The sequence below is a fragment of the Dermacentor variabilis genome, chromosome 4, assembly GCF_050947875.1.
Source record: "Dermacentor variabilis isolate Ectoservices chromosome 4, ASM5094787v1, whole genome shotgun sequence".
Classification (NCBI taxonomy): domain Eukaryota; kingdom Metazoa; phylum Arthropoda; class Arachnida; order Ixodida; family Ixodidae; genus Dermacentor; species Dermacentor variabilis.
The window spans coordinates 72,749,185-72,769,213 of NC_134571.1; the positions used below are offsets into that span (position 1 = coordinate 72,749,185).

At 42.9% G+C, this 20,029-nt stretch overlaps 1 pseudogene; it reads right to left on the minus strand.

The window, feature by feature from the left end:
• Nucleotides 1–14,872: 14,872 nt before the first annotated feature.
• LOC142579358 (uncharacterized) lies at nucleotides 14,873–17,065 on the minus strand (annotated as a pseudogene).
• Nucleotides 17,066–20,029: the final 2,964 nt, after the last annotated feature.

Here is a 20,029-nt window from a genome sequence, read left to right on the forward strand (position 1 = left end):
GAATGAGTGCTCTTCTAAGGGAAGGGCAGCACAGTCGAGGATTGCAGAAAATTGGGTGAGGTGATGAAATGAGGAAATTCGCAGGTGCAAGTTGGAATCCGCTAGCGCAAGAGAGGCAATTGGAGATAGCCGAGAGATGTTTTCGTCCTGCAGTGGACATAAAGATGGGCTGATAATGATCATGTCACTGATGTAAACAACCCATTGGTTGGCATACTCATTTCTAATACACTCATTCCTAATCTGTAAGTGAACGTGTGGGGGTACATGTAAGTTACAGCGAGATTGAGAGTGGGGGTGAACATGCGATAAAACCTCAAAAATTTTTTTACAAGCTACAAAATTTTGGTCTAAGGTATGGTGTTTTATTCCAGGGTTGTGGCACAAAGAAACAAGCACAAAGAACACATAACACAGCAGTCAAGCAGAGCTAGCAGTTATCATTATATATGAGTGGTACATCTCTTTTCAATGCTTTTCCATTGTGCCACAGCTTTCAGTCCACTAACGCGGAAGCGGTTTTACTGATGCATATGTATACAAGCAGCACATTTTGCAGATTACATACAGCATGTTCATATATGTTGACTGTAAATTAAGGACTCAGAATATTAAGTCTGTGCTCTTTTTGCTGCACTAACATCGTTATTCTACGCCTGTGTTCGAGTTGTATACTGTAAAATACCACGAATTCGATGCCCTTTGTGTAGCACTTCCTCCCTTTTTCCCGTGAATATCACATTTCTATACACTACCAACCAAGCGCTCCTCCTTTCCCCGCTGCCAGTCCTGAAAAAACGAAAGAGCACCTGGAACAAAATGTTTAAAGCCAGTCTTCAGAGGATCTGACAGGCCTTTATGCAAAATAGCAAGAAATCCCCGAAAGAAAACCTATGTAAGCCATCATGGCAGGACATGCTGTACTTTGTGGCTGAGGCATGGGCTGCCATCCCAAAAGAAACCGTAGCATACTCGTTCAAGCGCTGTGGCATAACTAATGATGGTAAGCTGCACAGTTGGTTTGTCGACATTGACACCGTGGTCCTGGAAAACTGCGACAAGCTGAGGAACAACTTTTTTGGGTTGAATTTTGAAGTGTCTGATGGATTTCACAGTGAATAAATAGATAAAGATCACAGGGAAACAGTCTTCGGAAATCAGTTTTGCTAGAATAGTGCAGAATGGATTTCATAAATTTAGTGGCTGCCATTATCTTGCTGCCATCTTGAATAACGGTATGGAATCGACAAAGCGCTCCTCATATTTTAATTGAGTTATCCCTTGAGTAGGGCAGAGCGCTTGCTTGGTATGTTACAGTATGGTTATCGTGATGGAATAAAAGAATTGCGAACCCGGTACTGCTCACCGAGGAATGCAATCGACGCCCAGGCGCACACACAAAAGAACATATATTCACAGGACACTATACAAAATGTTGATGCGAGACAGAAATAAACTAAAGCACATGTGCTCCTACAGCTTATAACTACAATGTCCCTGCAAACATAACATGTCCCTTGCCGTATGCTTCATTGTCATGGAATCAGCTGATGTATCGAGGCAGACCTATTGGTTTTGAAATGTTGAATGGTTTGCAGACATCACCATTGGTTTACCAATGGCATAGCGTAACGTGCGGCTGCAGCATCAGCAGAAATGGCAGCAACAGAGTAGCTCTACCTACGACTTTTGCCTCTAGTAGCAATGCTGGTCGTTGCGGTGGCCCGGTACAGTGGCCACCTCAACTGGTTCCCTGGACTGGTTGCCCAGCAGAAGTGCGGGTGCCTCAGGCTCTCGCTTATTTGTAAGGTGGTCTGAGAAAGCAGCCCAGCTGCTCTGGCTCCCAGGACTGGTTGCCCACCTTGCATGGTTCCCTGGATCGGTTGCCCAGCAGAAGTGCAGGTCCCAAATGACATGAAAATGTGTCTAGTTCTCTGGAGCTGGTGCCAAGCAAGAACCAGCTTACCTTGAGCACCAAGCAGCACAGAAGATCGGTATGTGCCATGCGTGCATCCACACTTAGTTGTCGCTCGCATGTGCAGAACACCGCAATTCTTCTGCATACTTCATAATATATCATGACAGTTATACAAGACAGTGCATTCTAATGGCAAGCCAGCCCTTAAACTACACTGGCCAAAGAGTAAAATCGTTCACACAGTGGTCATGCAGAAGCGGCACTACATCGGTGTGAATATAAATTCACTGTGCACTGTGGCTTGAGGCAGGAAATCACAGTAATTAAATTATGGAACTTCGCATCCCAAAGCATCACATGGGCTATGAGACACCATAGTGGAGGTTTCCGGATTCATTTAAGCCAGCTGGTGCTCTTTAACAGGCAACTAAATCAATGTACAGGAGTGTCGGGGCATTCCACCCCTCTCAGAACGCAACTACCGTGACTGGGAATCTAACCACCACTGCACCTCTTGAGCCAAGAAATGGAAGCGCCATATTGTTTCTAGTAAGAAAACTAGTCGGCAAAGAGGGCCTACATTCCTAAGAAATCCAGAGGTATTCAAGCAATACAAAACAAAATAGTTTTATTCTTTTAAAAATGATGACTTTAAACCGAGCAGTATTTAAGGTTGCGATGTCAAAAACTGAAAACCTGAAAGTTACATTTTGTCTTGGGGACACTGCTGCACTGAATCCTCTGCACAACAGCTGTACCCAGCCACTTACGTAAATATCAAAACGCACTGCATGGCAAAGAACAGGGGGATGGTTTGTTGCTGCTAGTAAAAAGAGGGATGCACCACACTTCGAGCATGGCCCATATGCAACCTTATAAATGCAGAGCATGTGGAGCAATAATGAATAAAATATTTATGTTCCTTTTCACAGCCTGATATGGAAGGTGCACACAAACAAAAAACATCTGAGAGTGTATTTCAGGAAGCACCTGTTTCCTCATCTGCAACTGTACTATGTGGAACAGCCATGACAAATTTTCTAAAATTTGACAGTGTCTGTGGCTGCTTCATGACCTGCTGCACACGATGGAACTGCAACTTTAAGGAGTTGACTTTCTCACGATAAAACATTACCTTCCTTTGGGGCACTGTTATCTTGTGTTCCAAAGCACGCACAATGTCTTTAGTTTTTTCACTACAGCATGTACTGCGGGCTAGTCCTTTCTTAATGTAGGTGGTGGGACAATGTACCCCTCTTTCGGGGAATGTTATCTTATGCTCCAAAGCATGCACAGTGTCTTTAGTTTTCTCACTAAAGCTTTTGTTGCGGACTAGCCCTTCCTTAATGGCGGGATGTCGCGAGCTGCGTCTTTTATCTCTGAAGGTCTTAGTTGAGCTGGGCAGTGCAGATGAATATGGCATCAATTGCGGTGATGAGTCACTGCCCAATTCATCCATATGTGACGCAAGTTCTGAAGTGGTGTTGCTTGAAGCATGTGGTAAGGAAGTTGAGCTCTCAGATATTGTCACTGTGCTAGGTGCTTTGCCAGTATTCTCATTACAGATGCAAATGACAGTAAGTTCGCTTGAAGTGCATGATGTGGAGGCCTGACTTTCAACAGCTTTTGACACACTATGCTGTACATCAACAGTCTCTAGAGGAACGACAATGGCCACAGGATCAGTAGCAGTGTCGTTCGCACAGATCACTGCTTCACCACTGGAAGCCCATGACTCAAACACTTCATTTTTTACCAATGTTAGCTTGCAACACGATAAGCAAGCCTTGTCCAAAGGGATACTATTAATAGTAGGCTCACTGGCAATGTCCTTTGCTGGGAACAAACTGGTGCTGCTTGCAGCATGTGGCGCAGAGGATTTTCCCATAACCACTGCAGATGTTTTGTTTTCTACATCAGTGGCATCAGCAGCAACTCCAATATCTGCAAGCTTGCTTCCAGTGTCTATCATACAAGACAACGTGGCATTTCTGGATTTGCATGAAGCAAAGAGCTTGTTTTTAACTGCTGTCAGTGGGCTATTCACTACATTGTTATTCTCATAAAGGCTGTCACTAAATGAGGGCTCACACTCATCGAACTCTGGAGGTTCCAACTTGATCTTGGTTGGACTACACAATGTATTAGGTTGTCTCTCATCAGTTTCTGACATGCTATGCTCTGTGCCAACGTTCATAGTACACTCTATGCACTCTGGAGGTTCCAACTTGATGTTGCTTGGATGGCTCAACCTACAGGCTTGTCTGTCATCCATTTCTGACATGCTATGCTCCGTGTCAATTTTCAGAGTAGGTATGCCAATTATTGTAGGCTCAATGGCACTGTCTTCTGTGGAGTCGAACGTAGAGACACTTGAAGTGCATAATTCAGATGCTTCTTCCGCCATTGTCAGCATAGTATGCACTATGCCACTTTTTTCCTTGGGGCTACTAATGAACATCGGCTCCTTTGCAGCATCTTCTACAGTAGTCAACACAGTCCTGCTTGAAGTGCACACTCCAGATGCGTGTCGCTCAATAGCTTCCGAATCGTTATGCTCAAAGTGAAAATTTGGAAGTGGGATGCCAACAATCGGTGGCTCACTGGGCCTTTCTTTTATTTCTTTCATAGAGATTCTGCCAGCAGTGCACATTTCAGATGCACTGTTTTCACCTGCAAACATTATGCTATGTGTTATGCCAGTTTTTTCGGTGAGGCTGCTAACAAGAGGAGGCTCGCTCGTGAGATTTTTTGTGGGTGATAACATGGCACAATCACAGGACGCAGAAGCTTGTCTCTCATGCTTTGTTGACACACACTGATCTACAGCAATAACCGCAGTTGGAATGTCTATTGCAGACCCGGTCACGCTTTCTTTCACAGAAGCCGACATGACGTTACTTGAAGAACCAGTTTTTTTATCATCAACCCTTGTCACCATCGTGTAAACTACACCAGTATCATCACTGGTGATGATAGTAATTGCAGGTTCACGGTCAGTTCCGGGAGGTTTCAGAAGAGACATCCCAGTTGCGTCAGACGACGGTTGACCCTGTCCGCAAAGCAACAATACTGTTAAAGGTTCAGAGCTACTCAGGGGCAGCATGTCTTGCCGGGCGTTCAGGATGTTCAAGAACGCGGCATTCGGTTGTAACTTGGGTGCCAGAGGTCTAAGTCGCTTTTCTTGAGTTTTGGTAGCAGGAACGTTAAACTTTTGTCTTTTTGGCGACGGCTCATCGCTGGATCTTCCCGGCGCACACGCTGTTGGCATGTTGGTAGCAGAAGCTCCCCGGTCCCTTCCGCGCTTCTGGACATTACGCGGCCGAAGAGTGGTACCATTTCGCAGAACAGTCGTGTCAGCAAGCGCGGCATCAGGAGCCGTAGTCATCGGATTTACAGCCATGACGTAGTCTTGCCACCTGATGCTGTAGTCCGCACTTTACATGCACTTCTGTAAGGTCACAAAAGTTTTTGCATGCTTCAATACACAGTCACGGAAAAAGTTTGAGCAGAACTTGTCGTTTGCCCAAGCATTCGGCAGCGCTCCATCCCTTCTAGCTCAAGCAGCCCACTATGGTCCAAATCATAGAATTACATTCCAAGAGTCATCCTATCGGAGAATAAGGAACCATGCTGGATTATCAGTGGGCCAGGGCAGAGAATCCCTGTATGCCCAGGGCTCCAAATCCCAGTCATCTCACAGTTCCAGGCTTCCAGCGCATTTGTATCATTTGTTTAGCAACCGGCCCTCTGGCTTGGCTCAAATCGGATTCAACCCCAATGCCCTCGGGTGCCGAGGACCTCGGTCGCGCGATTATTTTTCTCGACGAGTGCATGATCGCATTCTGAAAGTGCAGACATTACTTGTGTGTTGACTGTAGTGAAAGCTGTTTAATACTTAACGGATACCGCTGAAAACATTTATGAGTACGAAAGTGCGGCCTGCTTGTTTCACTTTTTTTTTTTCATTTTTTTGTGACATATGAGCTGCACGGCTGTACCATGGCTGTACCCATAGAGTACCCACTGTACCAACTCGCAAATGTTGCAGTTGGTTCTTTATTTTTTTATGAGGAGGAATTGTTACAGCGCTTGCACTGTTTAGACTATTTAGCGGCCTGCGGACTGCCGAAAATTTGCCGAGTACTTATGTGAATGCGCCTTTAGTGTTCATTTGGAGCGTTTCGCTTTACCAACAACGACCCACATGCGGACACAACGTATACATGTAGCGTTCTCCGAACTGTAGCGTTCCTCCGAACACGCTCTACGCTTACATTGCAATACAATATGATAAAAGTGAGCGGCCCACTCACGATTCAGGCACGCAGGTGCCGTCCAGTACATATCCTCTTCTGCAAAACGGATCAGTTGCTCAAAATAACGCCTCAAATGCAGCTTGAGCGATACAGACTTCGGACTACCACCGGGGGTATGCTCTGGCGTATTTGTTTCCACCATGGAAATTGTCCATAAGTCACTGACGGGGACTAACCGCACTTAGCTTGCACAACCAGCCCTGCCGATGCCACGACAGCTCAAGCAGTCGTCTCCTTTGACTGCTTGTATCATTCTGGCTCAGAGAGGAACTTCGCAGAAGCGCCCCATCGTTGCCAAAGGGGAGCACACCTATGCGAAATGCGACGCCGACCATGTCCAGTGCGCTGTGAACGCTATCGAGCGCAAGATTGCCGTTGCAAACAAGAAAGCCGAAATTTACTGGAAAGAAACTGAGCGCATGAGGTCGGAGTTTCAGCGTACTCGACTGTTACTGACGCAGTTGAACGAAATGCGAGCGAGGAGGAATCTTCCCCATATCGCTCTTGGCGCAATACGCGGGAGAGGGAAGCATAAGACATTTCCTGTAGCCCCGAAGACTGCGTCCACTGCAGAATAGTTGCAGGGGTGGGGGTTCTTTCTTATTTTGCAAGCTTGTACAGTGAGCTGAACAGCCTACATTCATTTGATGCCAAGGGTGTTCTTTGTGACAAGGGTGTAGCTAGAGAATCTTGGTTCGTTTATTAAAGTTTCTAAGTTGCTGCCCAGGTTGGTGCTTACCTATATATGAAATTTAGCGTGCGTCAATTGAGTACACAGTTTGCCACTGCTGTTGCATTCAACTAACATGGCGGACACCTGCATTTCTTGTCATGAATCTATGGGGGACAAGACAATTTTGTCGTGTTTAGAGTGTAAATACAGGTATCATGTAGGTGTATGTTCGGGAGTTACAGAAGCAGCATATAAAAAGAAATATGCAGCACCGAAGAACTCGTGGAATTGTGCAACACGTAAAATGTCAAAAGCTCAATGTAATTAGATCACCGAACTAGAAAATGTGGAACACTGAATAAACCTTGCAAAAGAAATAGTTGAAATTCAGAGGAAACTGTCGTTACTACTTACAATGAAATCACAAGTATATACTCTGGAAGGGTTGCTGCCACTGTGTGTGGCATTGAAAGGTGATTACAGGATATGTCAAGCAAGTATGATGAAGTGCTTGCCAAAATGAAGCAACAGAGTGCTGATATGAGCAGTTTAAGAAAGTGCACGACAAAAACTCGTAAGTGCGGATAAATGGACAAGATATAGAAATGCTTAAGCAAGAAGTTAATAACCTTGATATAGCAGACACCTTAATCTAGAAATCCATGGACTTGCTGAACAAGCTAATCAGAAGGTGATAGAAAAGCTTAATTTTTTGGATGATGACCTGGAGCTTCCAAGACTATCTCAAAAAGATAGTGAAGCCGCCCACTGGCTGCACCCTACAGCAGGCTCAGACGGGACCGATAAACCATTGCCTATTATAGTGCACTTTTCAGCCTGCTGTGCTCGTGACCCTTGGCTTGAAAGATGAGGTCAACTAAGAAGAAAGCAATTCAAGGTTTTCATCAACGAAAATTTGACTGCTCAGAACGAATGCTTGTTCTGGCAGATGAAAACAGAGGCAAGAGAAATAGAATACCAGTTTGCCTGGGTCAAGGATGGTAAATTTTTTGTTTGGCGCAGTCAACGTGACTGAGTACTGAGGATCAAGGCAACCAGTGAACTCAAACAAATGAGATAGCACCAGGAATTTCACTACTTGTACCTTATAATTACATGGCTACACACAATAAAACATGTAGTTACCATGATGCTGCTTCATTTAGGCGTCTTAAGGGCTTACGTGGCGCCAAACAATTTTCTTTGCTTCACCTTAACGCACGAAGTTCAAGAAACAAGCATGATTCTGTTAACCTTTTTTTTAGGAACTTTAGGTCATCAATTTGACGTCTTAATATTAACTGAAAGCTGGTATTCCAAAGACTACTCTGTTGTAAACGTTTTAGGGTACAACTGCACTTCAGTGTCGCGATCTAACAAAAGAGGTGGCATTGCTGTATATGTCAAAAGCAGCTACAATTATTAAGTGATTTCATAATACTCATTCATAGATGTTCACTATGAATGTGTGCTTGTGAAGTGCTTCAACATGATGTTGGTAGTTCTTATAGACCTGCAAATGGTGCTATAACCTCATTTATCGAATTTTTGGAGCATGCTTTAGATTACTGTTTATGCATTGGTCTACCCACCATAGTTAGTGGCGATTTGAATATTAACTTGCTCTATGTAATCATATGTTCAAAAGCTACTTTATGTTTTTGTTTCTTTTGGCTGTCAAAGTATTATTTACATATCAACAACAGTAACAAGTATGTCCGAAACTTTACTAGACGTATGTTTTACAATCTATGACATTGATCAAACTGATGCCGGCGCGCTAATATCATACATAAGTGATCCCATGCCATTCTTTCTCTTTTTTACGCCCTACATCACCTAACGCAACCAACGTACAGAACACATGCCTATACTGCTTAGAAGGATATATGCAGAAAAGATTTATTTTTTGCGGCAGTTGATTGAAGAAACCGGCTGGGATTCTTTAATGCAGATAAATGATCCTACCGTTTCCTATGACTTATTTCTTGAAATATTTAAAGAACTATACAATACTGCATTTCCCATAGAACAGCTGTAAAAGCATAAAAAATCGTGGATTGATGCCACTTTGCTGATGAGAATAAAAACACGTGATAAATTATTTGCATCATTTATACAAACAAAGGACTTTGATCAATAAGCTGAGCACAAAAAAAAAAGAAGAAGAAGAAGTAACAGTCATTTTCAAAGGAGGAGATAAAAATGATCTTGGTAATTACAGGCCAATCTCTGTTTTACCAAGGTTTCTAAGATTATAGAAGAAACAATAAGCTCGTGACTTACTCATTCATTGCAGCAAAGGAACATTATTGTAAAAGATCAATACAGGTTTCAAAAAAAAAAAAGATCTACAAGAATGGCTTTACTTGACATGAAAGATAAAATAATTGAGAATGTAGAAAATAAGTTACTGTAGGGCTGTTTCTTGACTTTAGAAAGCCTTAGATTCTGTCAATCATGACATTCTACTGCCCAAACTATTTAGATACAGTGTTAGAGGGATAGCTTTAAACATCGTGAAAAACCTGGAAAACTGTTTACAATACATTAACATTGGCAATGCGAAATCTCACTTCGGTGAAATTATATGCACAGTGCCGCAAGGGTCGATCCTTGGCCCTCTAATATTTATTATATATATATTGATGACTTAGTAAACAACTGGCATTATTTTGTACGCAGACGACACCAACATATTTCTCTCTGAGCCAGAAATATCGATGTCCTTAAGTCGCAGGCCAATCTGTGGATAGAAAATCTATGTACCTGGCTAAGGGCAAATAGGCTAAATTTAAATGCTAAAAAAATAAAGTATATTGTATTTAGACCCTATAAGATACATACAAGCAACAAGATTATTAGCTTTCAGAGACAGCCTATTGACTGTGTTATCTCACATAAATTCCTCGGTGTCTTGTTTCACAAAAATTAGGCTGGTCTGTTTGCATCAACTACTTACGAAAGAACATCTCCCGAGCAGTTGGCATACGCTTCACGTTATGTCACTTATTATCACTATGGCTAAAAAACAAATTTACTACACAACAATAAATTTGCACCTTCTCTACTGTCTTATACGGGGGACAACGACAAAAACTAATCTCAGCTATTTAAATTTGCTACAAAAAATGAGCTCTGCATTTTATTGAACTGCTGCCCTTTCGATCACATACAGCACCACTTTTCAAAAGGCATAGACTGCTAATAATTAATAACATCCAATATAAAAAATTGGCTTTGATTGTATGCCATCAAGTTAAATCTAACCCAACTGGACTTTTAAAGACATTTCTCGAGAAAGATCACAGCCACAGTTTGTGACACATTATCTACAAGAAAGATATATGCGTTGTACTAAGTACGGTGCACAAAAATAACACACCAATTTCCTCACTGTCTTAACAAACACCCCACCGTAATGAAATTAATTGAAGGAAACTCTTCCATTCATATATTTAAAAAGAAGATGCATGCCTACCTTTAAAAATTCAAAGCTAACTTTACACCACTTTCAATTCCTTCTTTTATCTCGTGTAACTTGCATATGCTCCACTTGTCTGTTTTTGTCTTTTTTCTTAGCTATATCTGTGTATAAGCTTTCTTTGTTTTTTTTTCGTGTGCAAATTATCTCAATATACACATTTTGTGTCTAATGGCATGACCTCTTTAAAACTCATGATGTGTTCTCTTTTCCAACCTATGTTCATATTTACGTCTGGCTGGTTATTCATATGTGTGTAAACGGGTGACCGGCGCTCTGTCAGGCTTCCTGTGCCTTTACGCCGATCCCCTAGGCAACTATGCGTACTGGTTGTCTGAAATAAATACGTTTCACAAGATTATGATCTTGTTAAGACAAGAACGATTTTTAAATCATTTGCATTGTATTTGCGAATGTCATGCAATTGCATGCACACATTAAAAGAGTAAAGGGACATCTTTGAATTCTGCAAGCTTGCCTGAACAAAACTTTTTGAGGCCGTAACTGATGCAATCTGCTGCCTAAGACCCCAAGCCAAAGGACTTGTGGCCAGACCAGACAGAGTTTGGCAGCGCCATGGCTTACATAGGGCAACATTTCCCTTATATGGGTAAATAGTTAATTAGCAGACTGTTGTCTCAACCCCACCTACAAGGGTTCCTTGAGGCTTGTAATAACTTGCAATGCACTTCCATGAGAATTGGGGAAGTGGTATTACCTGCAACCAACATTCCAAAAAGCATGATCTGTTTCAAAATTCAAACGTAAACAGTGGGAAAATGTGTACCTTTGTTTTTTTGTCATGTAGAATCATGCCATCAGCAGGTACTACCAATCTCGGTTTACCTTGTAGCACTAACTTTGTGCAGTGCAGCATATACAAGCAAATGCATTTGCGATGGTTGTATTGGGAAAACAGGAAGCAGGAAAAGGTGTACATAAAAAGAAAGGGGGGGAGGGGGGCAAGGTGAAATTGTCCATTGTGCACTGCTAATCATTCTATAATCCCTTCATTTTATTTGGATAAGGTGATTGGTTGCACCATATTTGATGCACTATTCATTAATTATTTTTGTTTTCCTAACTTGTGTATGTACCACTGCTGATTACCACTGTATGTCTTTCATACGTGTATTAACTGGTATTTATTTTATTTTTCTGCTTGGGGTGAAGCTACGTCAAACTTAATAAAAATTGTCTTCACCTCAATTTTGCGTGAAAAAGCATAAACAAATGCTCTCTCTCTAAAGCATACCCCAACATCTCAGTTAGCTCAGTTCTTTTTTAAACGTTAGCCTCCCCTGTAGCTTTGGCATTCCCCTCAACTTGTGTTTCCTGCAGCCATGGCTGTGTCCCGAATCCTTGTGCACAACGCCGAACAGTGATGCAAGTGCCCTTGATGCAAGCCGAGTGTGTTTCCATGTTTCCAGTGTTTCCACTGAAATATGAAAAATGCATAGGCGTGCAACTTTGCAATGGTGTGTTTATTTAATAACAGTAGGCTGAGGCTAGCTTTCTTGGTGCTTACACTAGCAGCTGTGTTACAATTAGATACAATAAAGTGAGCTGAGTTGTTCTGAATTATTTCTAATAAATATTTTAAGTTTTCGTGGTTCGGGTCGCAAACTGATGCGGTGTATTAGAGTTATGAACGGATTAATGATATATAATGTAACTGTTATTGTTTCAAGGGTGCATGTGAAAAGTTCCTTCGAAGGTATCCCAAAGCTTTGTTAGCATTGTTAGATACATAGTTCATGTGAGCTGTCCAGGTAAGGTTGCTTTAAATGTGAATGCCTAGGTATTTGTAAGAACACACTATTTCTAAAGGGGCATTATTAAGGCAATAAGTTAGCATTTCAAAAGTGGATTGGGTTACAAGTATAGATGAACATTTATGAATGTTTAGTTCCATGCACCAATATTTGTACTAATTAGAAATAGTGTTACAGTGAGACTGAAGATAAGTTATGTCTCTAGTGTGGTCTATGTCATGAAAGATTACAATTATTAGCAAATAAGTACATGCAAGATAAAACACAAGTAGATAAATGGTTGATATAGATAAGAGAAAGTAAGAAAGTTGTGACATGCCGGAGCTGACGGGGAGTAAGCATGAAACAAATTGGGAGTGGTATAACAGGAAAAGAATCGAGCCGAGCAAGCAGTTTATAATTCCTGTTAAGTAAATGTAATTTATACAGGAATTCATGACTTGCCTTGTAATAAAGCTTTAAAACATTTTCTAAAGGTACAATCAGCTAAAAAATTATGGCCAATGATAATGCTTAGTTTGTGCGCAAAAGCTGTGTTTCAATGAAATAGGTCTTGCAGTAGCTGTGTCGTGAAGGCGTGAAAAATCAGTTGGATTCAAGAAGCCTGATTAGATTTGAAAACAAGATATGTTCAAGGACTTTGCATGGAATGCTGGTAAATGAAATGGTCCGGTAACTGAGTGGTGAATGCTTGGCACGTGATTAATGTTTTGGAATCACCTTCCCCACCTTCCAGTAGTCAGGTAGAGAGCTGTTGTCAAGGGACTGCTCGAAGATGTTCGTTAGTTTTATGAACGTATAACGTGTGATGATTTTCAAAATTTTGGCATTAATTATATCACAATTGGGATGAAGAGGGTTATAGCTTTATCATTTAGTTTTTCAAGCCACTTCGGGTCAGTAATAATATGCATCAGGTAAGTGGGCTGCCAGTGTTGAAGTAGTTGAAATTGCCAAGCCTCATTGTGCACTGGTTTTAGAAGTGATGGCATTTCTTGAGCTGTCGCCCAGGTGCATGTAATCATTTTATTTGGAGTTAATTACATGCAAAATTTTTTTATTGCTTTTTACCGTGGATGGAGCACATCATGTAGAACATTGTGTTTTGCATTTCGCAGTATTATTATATGGGGCAATCATTTGAAAGTTTTACGTAATTTTTAAAAATTGCCTATGGCGGACAGCAAAATTGTAGTCCTTGAGCTGGATTACTCGAAGCAACGGATATTATTTGAATGAGAAATTTCAATGCATACTTGACTAATTAAGAAACACTAATTAACATTTTAATTATTTACTTTATGGCACATATAGCAATTTACAAATTGTACCCTTTGAGTTTGCACTGTGACCACTGTCAAGCGCCGGTCCTTGTGATGGTGCTTGACAACTTGCAAATCGCTGCAATGTGTAGGCATTGGCACTTTTTGCAAGTGAGGCTGTGGGAGACCCTACAAAACGGAGTGACATGGTTCCACATTCCGCGGTGTGTATTGTGCAGCCATGTTTGTTTCTTATCTGCGTGCATGTTCGCTGTGCGCTCTGCAATGATGGCAAGGAGCACAAGGCTGCGTTGACTCTTGCTGCTAAAGCAGGCACCAATGGAATGCCAGCTGTACGTTGTGGAATTGTGCTCATCAACCTCTGCACTTGGGTGGTATTTCCTGCAATGAATCCTCTTGTCTTCCTCTCACACCTCGACTTGGATTCGCAAAAGCAATAAAATGTGTTTCGCTTGATGCGTCCTTGCTTCAGACATCATTAAGACATCTGCAGTATTCTGCTCAGTCTCCTTAACATTCTGTCTGTACAAAATTGACAAGACTTTTGGCAAGCACCTCATCAGGACACAATTGAGCACCACAGAAAATTGATCAGGTAGTATGCCCAGCCCTTCGAGCGCACTTACATGGAAGCGCGCAGTGTCATGCAACAGGCGCAGCTTCTTCATGTCCTTCAAGATCTTCACCAGCGAGAATGCTGGGAGCTGGTTGATGTGTTCGATAATTAAAAGTCCTTGTTCACTAAAGCGTTCTCTCAATATCATGATGGCAATTTCGTAGTTGCCATCGGCCAGCCTGATCCCTTCCATTGCTCATTTGGCAGCTCCTATAAAGTACATTAATAGATGCTTAAATTTTTGTATAGATGGCAGCATTCAGTTTTTGTATTATGTTGCGCTGTAGTGATGTCAGAACACTTGCCACTGACGCAAATCACTGGAATACATAGGCATTTGAAGCACTGGGAGCATGACCAACAAGTGAGGCGACACACTGGCCTGGGGCCTTGCAAAGCAGCAGCCTGCCCATTGAAGTCAGGATGGCTACTGCCTGGAAGGTAGACTGTCTGCTTGTGGAGGGGTCGCTGATGTTGGCAGACTCATGGCGCTGCTCCAGGACAAACTGGCCATCTGAAATTGCATAGAGGATCTTCTCGTTTTAGTTGGCAGTACTGCACTGTCTGCAGCGTCATCTTCAGTTGCCGTGAGCAACTCCTGGTCCGACTAGTGCTCACCTTCCTTGCATGTCAGAAAGTTGGCGTGCCTGGTGGCCTCATATGCCTCGGAATCGGGATTCTGCAGCGGTTCTGTCAGGAATGTAATTTTTCAAGAGATACTGGCACCGATAATTCCCTGCATCTTCAGAAAATGCTCTGATGTAGTCATTGCGTTCACATAAGAGCGATTCCCAGGTTTCAGCAATAAACATAATAATTTAGGTCCTGTAACCTAAGCTTTCAAAGATATGTTTACTTGGAGGGGATTAGCTCCTCGATCCTACTTTGTTCACCTCTTCTTCTCCTAGGTTCCCATGTTGTCCAGCACTATAGTTCATATTCAACAACAGCTGTCACAAGGTTTTTGAACATGCTCTATTATGCTACACATGCAGTGTTTTCTGTTCATCGCTAATGTTCTGCAGAGAAGCTGGAAACTGCTCAACCAGACTTTTGCAAAACTCAATATTTCACATGGCATGCACAAAGTTGTCGCTCACATCACAGCAACATATTTTTCTTTAAATTTTGCGTGAGTAGCAAGAATTCCTTTTTTCATTTTGAAACTTTACAATGGGATGGCACTTGCTAGCTGCATGTGATCCTAAATGATGAACAAGTTCGACGGCATTTATGCAGCTTCTGCAAAGCCAAATTATTCTCAAGTGAATAGAAAGTTATATTCTCAAATAATTCCTACTGAATACCACACTGCTTTTCATACTGTCAACAAAGCAAGAACATAACTGATTACAAACATGGGCTCAGAAAAATAATGCAGCACAAGGCAGAACACATTTTTGTTCCCAATGCGTGGATGGTTTTGCTGATTTTTGGGAAGTTTAAGTTTCAAATTATAAATTAAGTGATCAGCAAGAAAAAGAAAGAAGAAGAAGGAAACCTTTCTTGAGACTGCATTTATCGGCTTTGAAACATACATTTCACCATTTTGGTGAGATCCAGAGCCATTTTGAAGAACCTGGTCAATTGCACAAGACGCTTCCTCAATATGGTTGTTTGCTTCGGTTGGCCGATTTTCAAACACTTCCATTGCAAGATGGGACAAAAAAATTTCGATTACTTTTTTACCATTGGGCTCCAAAGTCCGTTCGAAGAACAGAAGGTCATTTAGTGTCTTCTGCTTTTGCCTGCAAATGGCTCTCTTTGCCTTTGAAAGCTGCTTTGTTGCCTTGGCCAGCTACATTTGTAGCTGTGTAATAGGCTGTACTATAGATAGCTGGTCACTGAAATCCTGTGGAACAACAGTGGTATCCAGACCATCATTTGGAACCAAGTTGTTCTGCACACTGCTGCACGCGGCCATGGTGCCCACTGCAGAAGAAGGAGAGTGTGACGACCCTGTGGCAATAGGCACTGTGCCTGAACGAGAGGAGCGATGTTGTTCTAGATGTGGTTTGGTTAGTATAAGGACAAGCCTTGAAGATGAAGGAAGGGTCACAGTAACGGGCTTCTCCAGATTGTGCTTTAAGTAAGTTGTCTTTATATCAACCCATTTTCTTTTGAGCAATGATGGAGGTTTGTTTGCAACAGCTGCACTTGCTTGAACAGTGGCGGCTGGGAAATTAAACAGAGTGGGAATGACATCGGCACGTAGTTCTTCGAGCCTCCCGCCGGTAAAGCACTCTGGCTTAAAATGCTCAGCACAGAGCATACCATCCACTTCTGGTTCCAAAGCAGAAAATGCAGAAGTGCCCATGTTGTTCACCCACAAGTGCTTCAACTGTTCATCCAACGGGAACCTGCGGTGGGAGCCGTCTATTAGTGAACAACTATATGCGCAAAGGCATAAGAACATAGAGCTGGTGCAGACACCACCGCTTTGACGAAGAATATTTCATGCCAACATTGGCAATCGTGCCGCTCTGCGCAGACGATTGTTTTTTAGTGACCTACATTTACTATGAACAGCTTAAAAATAAAACTACTTTCTGCGAGCAAGTGTTTTCGATGTCCGATTATTGTATTTTACAGCAAATAGTGTAATAAGTTATGGTGTGACATCACACTATCAAATGAAGGGTGTTCAAACAAGATATCTACCCAAAAAATCGCTTGCCGCGCGTGCTTCTGAGATTTTGGGAATGCACAAACACACACTTATCCCACGACATGACTGGTAAACAGGAACGTGGTAGGTCAGGTCAATGCTTGGTCAGGTAGATCCACGAAAAGCTATGGTTCATCCAGTGTTTCCAGTCGCAGTCGAGAGGTGGTACGCCTCGTTCACTGACGGAGCAAAAGCGACAGCCTCACATGAAAGAGCTAACCTTAACGAATCTTCGTGAAACTATAGTGAAACTTTTCTCACAGTGAAACAAGCGACTGAACGCATTCGCGCTGATTATTCCACTATGCCACCCAAATTACGGCGGCTGCATCCAAATAAACAACAAATGCTTGTCTTGAATTGGGTTCTTACTTTCTTTGGATTACTTTGGATGTGATGGCCATGGCTCTCGCCCTTTTCCGTCAAGTTTAGTTTTCTCTCAGTATATCCTCATATCAGAGACCGCTTTTAAAAAATTTCTCCGACGTACGTGCCGCCTCGATTCTCCATCGCCCCAGCATGCAATCACATCAGGGCCGGGCAGCCGGGCACACGAAGGCCGACCAATGAGGAAACGCCCTTACGCATGATGTATTCTGCATACGCTCTAAATTTTTCAGGGTCATAAAGATGTGTCCACGTTGCACCCTCAAAGCAAAACGGTTAAAACACACACACACAAACACACAAACACACACACACACACACACACACACACACACACACACACACACACACACGCACGCACGCACGCACACACGCACGCACGCACGCACACACGCACGCACGCACGCACGCACACACACACACACACACACACGCACACACACACACACACACACACACACACACACACACACACACTATAGTGGCCGTACGTATATGCCTTAAATAGGCGGTAATACGCAGTACTATTGCGTTCCCGCTGTAGTATGCGAGCGCCTAAGATCCAGGTCACCTATTCAATGCGACACGATGATGACATTTTATGTCATCATCATTTTATTTCATTACCGTTGGGAGGACGCTGAGTGAAAACCTCCGTCTTTTTCACTTTAAATGTAGTCCTGAGGATCCTGACATGGGGATAACGCGATCTTGGTCGTACCCTGCATAAGCTAGCGGAGCGATCGGTGCTCACTGCATAGCGACGCGGGTCTTGACTTGCTGTCGTGACCCGCCCCTCGGTGTAGGTACGAGTTTGTAACAAATGTTGCCGTTCCACTCTCTCTCCTCATTGTCATAGTTACTCCGCGACAAGAGCAAGTCCCGGAACAAAGAAACAGGCTTCCTTGCACAGGCTCTTATAACGCGGCGAAGCCAGCCTTGATGAAAAATTTTTTTTTACGCTCTATGTACTACGTGTTGCTGCGAATGCGAACCGTATGTTCGAATTATATATATATATATATCATATATATCATATAAAGCATCATCAATAAAAAAATTGCGGCAAGACCCATCTCATGATGACTGTCGACGGTACTACTTTAGTATTGAATCAATATAGCGACACCAGGTATTGCCATCATGTACTGCAGCCTAACCCCTCTTTCGCGCTTCCATAAGAGCAGTCGCCGCCATCTAGTGCCGCCATTGCGAAGCCTCTGCGTGACCACCGAAATGCATCGCGCCTGAGAAACGCGTCATGTAGCAAGCGGGATCCTCTACTGCGCTTGTTGTTGGTCACGCTGCGCCATCTAGTGGCACTGCCACGAAGTCGGCGCGTGGCCTCCGAGATCAGGAGTGTGCGCACCGGGGCCTACGAACGCTGAGAATTGTTCCCTCGCTTGCAGCATACTCAGTGGCATCTACTCACTAACCCAAGTGGCCAAGAAGTTCATAGAAGGGTGGCGCATACCTTGTGCATTCATGGCGCATCTCCCTAAAGCGTTGGCGTGAAGGGCGTTCATTTTAAAGTGGCACATGACCACTGCATCTGTGGCGCAGCAATATCGTCTGCACACGCTAGCATATTGCTTTTCTGCAAAGACAATCTAAGCATTGGTGAAATTGTAGATACCGTGAAGCGATTTGGTGTTGTTTCAGGCGCACAGAGGAACGATTAAAAAAGTTTCAGGTCTAGTTTGGTTCATGGTGGTCTGCACCTACTCCGTTCGCTGTCTGCGGTGCCCACAAAATACCTCGGCGTTCCATTTAATGCTCACAAGCGCACACCACTGGAAAGAGAGAGTTCCAGCCCTTGAGCGTTACGCTAAATCCTTTGTACAGGACAGTCTTTCAAATTTCGAGCTGAGGCGTGCAATACGTTCTTGGCAACAAATAATTTCTATCTGTTACAACTGCTCCACTGTGCCAGGTAGTATATTCAACGTTTTCACTGCATATTTGTGAATTTCATATGGTCTTCAGGTTATGAAGCAACGAGACCAGGTAATCTTTTCAGGCCGGTTAGCACAGATGGGCTGGTCTTACTACATCAGTACATGTGGCAATTGCTATCTCGCTACTTCTTTCTTTCGTGACAGTTCTCACCCTATAGTTTGAGCTTTCTTACAGGTCAACCTGAGGAATGTTTTACCTAACCTAGTGATTTCATCAATTTTTTTTCTTTACGACCATGTCTTTGGGGGTTTATGCGTGAAGTGTATTTCTTGGTTCGTTTTTTAGCAGTGAGGTTTCCAAATGAATATTTGTACTTTGCATAGGTATTATAGGCTGCAGGGATGCTATTTTATTTTGGGATGTGTTTCAACGAACTCTTCACGAAGACTGATTTAAATTCTCATTCCGTGCGATGTCTGGTGCCAGCTAGTTGTGATGACGTGCACTTTGACGTGTTTCTACTAATCGGAATGCACAACCTGTTGTGCATGTTCGTCTGAATGTCGAATCCATTATTTCACCAGCAACTGAATTTATTCGAATGATCTTCCAACTAAAAAATCTATACGAACAAATCAAATTTAGTCCAGATTGGCATTCGGTATTGGTAAGGTGCTTATCCTCACCGCCTTTTGAGCGGTGAGGCAGTTGTGAGCCTGGTCTGCAGGACGACGTCCTACGTTGGGCCATGGAGGTGATGGGGCTGTACGGCGAGTCGCCTGCCATCCCCGCAGGTCTACATGGTTGTAATCCTTACAATACGCGTATTAGACAACATGTACATAGTAGCTCATTGTACCATATCATAATCACCTGCCAGCAACTTTTCCCTGTATCTCCCGCTTTCCCCTACCTCAGCGAGGAGATAGCAGGCTTGAGACACGCTCTCCAGGCCGACTTTTCCCCCTTTATTTTCATTAAGATCTCCTCCTCCTCCTCCTTAATCC